The 6,096-nt window shown below is 40.8% G+C and overlaps 1 non-coding gene across 1 annotated transcript; it reads right to left on the reverse strand.

Moving 5' to 3' along the window:
* Positions 1-3,200: 3,200 nt before the first annotated feature.
* LOC112759915 (small nucleolar RNA R71) lies at positions 3,201-3,304 on the reverse strand. The gene has a single exon (XR_003180378.1). It is a non-coding gene; the product is annotated as a small nucleolar RNA R71 (small nucleolar RNA).
* Between the last annotated feature and the right edge of the window lie 2,792 nt (positions 3,305-6,096).

A 6,096-nucleotide genomic window follows, 5' to 3' on the forward strand; every position in this document is an offset into this window, starting at 1 on the left:
TTAAAGTAACCAAGAATGGTTAAAAGAATAACAAAGCAATGAACCATCCAAACAGTATGATTTTGATGCAAATTCCATGAGTTTTAGTTATATTACTTGAATGCTATGAATGGAAGATTTCTCATGAAATTTTGCAAGACTTTGATGCAATTGTTTGGATGATTTCAGGGAAGAAGAGGCTAGGCAAGGAAGCAACAAAATCAATAAAGGAAGCTTGAATATCACATGTGGAGTTTAAGTTCCAGTTTAAGCCTAAACTGGAGCTTAAACGCCAGAATCATGAAGGCTAAGAAATGCTGAAACTGAAGTTTAACCTCCAGTTTAACCTTAAACTGGAGGTTAAACGCCAGAATGAAAGTCTCACCAAAGAAGCATTTCCACGTTTAACCTCCAGTTTAACCTTAAACTAGAGGTTAAACGCCAGAATGAGAATGCCACTCAGGAAGCATTTCCACGTTTAACCTCCAGTTTAACCTTAAACTGGAGGTTAAACGCCAGAAATGGGAAATGCACCAGGGAGCCATTTCCACGTTTAAGCTCCAGTTTAACCTTAAACTGGAGCTTAAACGTGTTCGACCAAGTTTTCTCCTCCAGGGTTGCTTTCTCCATTTCCACGTTTAAGCTCCAGTTTAACCTTAAACTGGAGCTTAAACGTGTTCGACACCTCCAGGGCTACCTTTCTCAGCTTCCACGTTTAAGCTCCAGTTTAACCTTAAACTGGAGCTTAAACGTGTTCGACCTCCCAGATGGCTTTCTCTATTTCCACGTTTAAGCTCCAGTTTAACCTTAAACTGGAGCTTAAACGTGTTCGACCTCCAGGGCTGCCTTTCCTATCTCCACGTTTAAGCTTCAGTTTAACCTTAAACTGAAGCTTAAACGTGTTCGAATAAGTCACCCTCCAGGGCTGCCTTCTTCCATTTCCACGTTTAAGCTTCAGTTTAACCTTAAACTGAAGCTTAAACGTGCTTCCACAAAAGGCATCACTGGAAGTGTCTGGCGTTTAAGCTGCAGTTTAAGCTTAAACTGCAACTTAAACGCCACTCTTGGAAAAGGTTTCTGGGCCAAAAATATTGCGGTTTAAGTTAGTATTTGAGCACAAACATTAACTTAAACTTACTCTGGTATGAAACCCAATTGAATATCATGGTTTATGGGGTTGGGCCTGAAGGATTGATGAGTCTGAAATTTCAATTTATTGAGTCATGTGTCATTATTTGATTATCACTAAGTTGGCTCAATGAATGTTACAGAATTTGGATCAACAGCCTCATCAAGATTATGGATCATAAACCCAAGGCAAAAGGAAAGCAGGGAGAGGCCTCAAAGCCCAAGAAACACAACAGAAGCTCAATATAGAAAGTGTATAAATAGGATAGAATTGAAGTTAGGAAGGACTTGGCTTTTACCTATTCATTTTTGGCTAGTTTTCATATCTTTGTAATTGAATTCAGAGCTATGACTTACTAAACCCCCTTTCATTGGGTTAGGGAGCTCTATTGTAATTCAATGAATCAATAATAGTTTATCTTCTTCTTCAATCTTTTCTCTTGAATTTTGATTAGAAAGCTTCTCGATCTAATTCCATTGGGTAGTTGTCTTGGGAAAGAAACTACTCATAATTGGAATCCTTCGGAACCTTGGGAAAGGAATGGAGGATTCATGCTAGAGAAGCTTTCTCACAGTGAATTGGATTGGGGTTTGGATGGATATTGTGACATGTAATCCTACCAAATTGTGGTTCATGAAACTGTGTGGTAAAATCAGTGATCGAGCATCATCTCTTCTTATGAACATTTAAACCAAGGGATTGGGAATTTGTTTGTTTTTAGAGAGAATTGGTGAGCCAAGGGATTGGGATCCAATCATATAAGATTGCCAAGCAAAATTTAATGAACGCATTGGTTGAGGAAGAGATAAACATGTTTTGATTCGGAGATCTCAATATCTCCTATAACCCAATGAATTCCCCATTTCTGATTTCCACTTTCTCTTTACATTCTGCAACTCAATTCATGCAATCACCCCCATTCCCTTTTAATTTCAGCAATTTAGCTTCTGCTCTTTAATTCATGCAATTTAAGATTCCGCCATTTAAATTTCTTGTCATTTACGTTTCCCGCCAATTTTACATTCCGCAATTCTCATCTAAATCTTGATTCCGCTCAACTAGAACACACTTCTAATCCGAATTGCTCACTCAACCAATCCTTGTGGGATTCGACCTCACTCTATTGTGAGTTTTTACTTGACGATAACCGGTGCACTTGCCGGAAGGAATTTTTCCGATCTTGCAATTTCCTAAATCGTAGCATAACAAGTTTATGCGCATCAAGTTTATGGCGCCGTTGCCGGGGATTGGTTTTCGATTGACAATTCTCAAATTGGAAGTTAACTAGATTGAGCATTTTTTTTTGTTTTGATTAATTCAGTACAAGTTACTTGTTGAATTTTAATTTATGCACTCTGTTACATGCTTTCTTTCTTTATGCCTTTAAATTCAAGCAACTAACTCACTGACTCACTAACTGTTTGAATTAATTCCTCAACTGCTCTAACCATACTCTTCCATTAACCAAGAGTATTTCACTTGTTTGTTGCCTGTGCTGTGTTCTTGTATGACAGGTAGGAGAGGAGAGACATCAACTCCTCCATATACCGAACCAGAGAGGACCCTTCATAGACTTAGAAGGGAAGCAAGAGGGAAGAGAGTACTGGGAGAAGAGGAATCTGAAGGAGAATCTGAGGACAATTTTGAGGAAGCTTTAGATCTCAACATGGATAGAGAAGTTCACAACCATGAGAGAGCTGATGGAAATAATGCCATTCCTGAGAGGAGGGTTCTTAGTTCATACATAAACCCAACCTCTGGGAATTGTGGTAGCAGCATCCAGAAACCACCCATTCAGGCCAACAATTTTGAGCTCAAACCACAGCTAATATCACTTGTGGAGAATCATTGTTCATTTGGTGGAAGTGCTAATGAAGACCCAAACCAACATCTCACAAAATTCCTGAGAATTTGCGACACTGTGAAGTCCAATGGAGTCCAGGAAGATGCCTATAAACTGCTTTTGTTCCCATTTTCACTTAGGGACAAGGCAGCTAAGTGGCTGGAATCATTCCCAAGGGGGAGCCTAACAACCTGGGACGAGGTGGAAAGCAAGTTTCTGGCACGTTTCTACCCCCCACAAAAGGTCAATAGGCTTCGATCTGAGGTTCAGACTTTTAGACAACAAGATGGTGAAACTCTCTACGAGGCATGGGAGAGATTCAAGGATTTGACAAGGAAATGCCCACCAGACATGTTCCATGACTGGGTGCAATTGCATATTTTCTATGATGGACTGTCTTATGAATCAAGGAAGGCTGTAGACCATTCATCAGGAGGTTCATTGAACAGGAAAAAGACTGTGGAAGAAGCCATTGAAGTGATTGAGACAGTGGCTGAGAATGAGTACTACTATGCATCAGAGAGACACAACACTAAGGGAGTCATGGAGCTGAACCATGTTGATACAATTCTAGCCCAAAACAAGGTGTTTGCCAAGCAACTAGCAGAGCTCACCAGGAAATTAGAAACAAAACAAGTGGCTGCAATACACACACAAGATCAAGAGGAAGAAAGTACTGAAGGAGGTGATTGGGAAGAGGCTAATTATGTAGGAAATCAACAAAGGCAACCATATGATCCACATTCCAACACTTACAACCCAGGCTGGAAAAATCACCCAAACTTTGGGTGGGGAAACCAGCAAAACCAACATAACAAGTCCATATACCAAAACTCCAACCAAAGATCATACCAAGCCACACAAAACACTTACTCTCAACCACCATATCATGGCCAAAATAATCAACCTACTCAACCTAATCCGAACCAACAATTTCAAGATCAATTAAACAGGATAGAAGGAATGCTTGCAACCATGAGTCAAGACATAACCGAATTGAAAGCTTTTAAGGAAGAAGTAAATTCTAACCTGCAAAACCAAGGAGCTGCCATCCAGAAGCTAGAAAATCAAATTGCGTACTTGTCTAAGCAAACCCCTGGGACAAGCGTTTCTCATGCTGCCAAGGCTATTGCAAGGGAAGAATGTAAGGCCATAACCCTCAGAAGCGGAAAGAATCTAAAGGAGATCTCAAAGGAAACCACAGAGGATGAAGCAAAGGAAAATGTGAGAGATAAGGAACAAGGACAATCTTTTACATCGTCTGCAACAAAAGAAAAAGAAAAAGAGGTCCTGAAGCCTTATACACCTAAAGCACCATATCCTCAACGTTTGATGAAAAGTGAAAAGGATGGCCAATTCTCCAGGTTCTTGGAGATTTTCAAGAAGCTTCAAATCAACATTCCGTTTGCTGAGGCAATAGAGCAAATGCCACTCTATGCAAAATTCTTAAAGGAATTAATGACCAAGAAAAGAAGCTGGAGAAACGAGGAAACTGTGTTGTTAACTGAAGAATGCAGTGCCATCATCCAGCACAAATTGCCTCAGAAATTGAAGGATCCAGGCAGTTTCCAAATCCCCTGCATCATAGGAGAAGTCATGGTGGAGAAGGCCTTGTGTGACTTAGGGGCCAGTATCAATTTGATGTCTCTAACAATGATGAGAAGAATGAAGATTGAGGAAGCCAAACCAACAAGAATGGCCCTCCAATTGGCAGATCGAACTTTTAAATTCCCTCATGGGATAGTTGAGGATTTGTTGGTGAAGGTGGGAGATTTTATATTTCCTGCTGATTTTGTGGTGTTAGATATGGAGGAAGAAGCCAAAGCTTCAATAATTCTGGGAAGACCCTTCCTGGCTACTGCTGGAGCCATCATAGATGTACAAAAGGGTGAACTCACTCTTAGACTACATGATGAGAAATTGGTGTTTAACGTATTCAAGGCAATGAGCTATCCATCAGAATCACTAAGGGAATGCATGAGGGTGGATGTAGTGGACATTGCAGTACAAGAAACCTTTGAGGAAACAACAAAGGAAGTGGCAGAGGAGGAGTTCACCAAGGACATAGAAGTTAGTGACATCAAGGCTGCTGAAACAACCATGCCAAACATGCCAGAGATAGTGAAAGAAGAGAAGGAAGCACCAAAACCTGAGCTCAAAGCATTGCCCCCTAATCTCAAGTATGCATACTTGGGTAGTGATGAGAGTCATTCTGTTATCATTAGCTCTGCCCTGAGTCAAGAACAGGAAGAAGAATTGATCAAGGTGCTACAAACTCATCAAGATGCCATTGGATGGACCCTAGCTGATTTGAAGGGGATAAGTTCATCCATATGCATGCATAAAATCTTGTTAGAAGAGGATGTTAGACCCTCCATCCAAGCTCAGAGAAGATTGAATCCCGTCATGAAGGAAGTGGTACAAAAGGAGGTCATGAAGTTATGGCAGGCAGGGGTAATCTACCCCATTTCTGATAGCCCATGGGTTAGTCCCATCCATGTAGTTCCCAAGAAAGGTGGCATAACTGTGGTGCCAAATGAGAGGAACGAACTCATACCCACAAGAACTGTCACTGGGTGGAGGATGTGCATAGACTACAGGAAGCTCAATGAAGCCACCAGAAAAGATCATTTCCCACTCCCATTCATGGATCAGATGCTTGAAAGGCTTGCAGGACATGCTTACTATTGCTTTTTGGATGGATACTCAGGCTATAATCAGATAGTAGTTGATCCTAGAGATCAAAAGAAAACATCATTTGTTTGTCCATATGGAGTTTTTGCTTATAGACGCATGCCCTTTGGATTGTGCAATGCACCTGCCACTTTCCAAAGATGCATGCTGTCCATCTTTTCGGACATGATTGAAAAATTTATTGAGGTCTTCATGGATGATTTTTCTGTGTTTAGAGATTCTTTTCCTAGCTGCCTACACCACCTTGCCTTGGTGCTTAAGAGGTGCCAAGAGACTAACCTAGTATTAAACTGGGAAAAATGTCATTTCATGGTCACAGAAGGAATAGTCCTTGGCCACAAAATCTCTAATAGAGGCATTGAGGTGGACAGAGCTAAGGTGGAACTCATTGAAAAACTACCTCCACCAAGTAATGTCAAGGCAGTTAGGAGTTTTTTGGGACACGCTGGTT

Source organism: Arachis hypogaea, chromosome 16, assembly GCF_003086295.3.
Source record: "Arachis hypogaea cultivar Tifrunner chromosome 16, arahy.Tifrunner.gnm2.J5K5, whole genome shotgun sequence".
In the NCBI taxonomy this organism is placed as follows: Eukaryota; Viridiplantae; Streptophyta; class Magnoliopsida; order Fabales; family Fabaceae; genus Arachis; species Arachis hypogaea.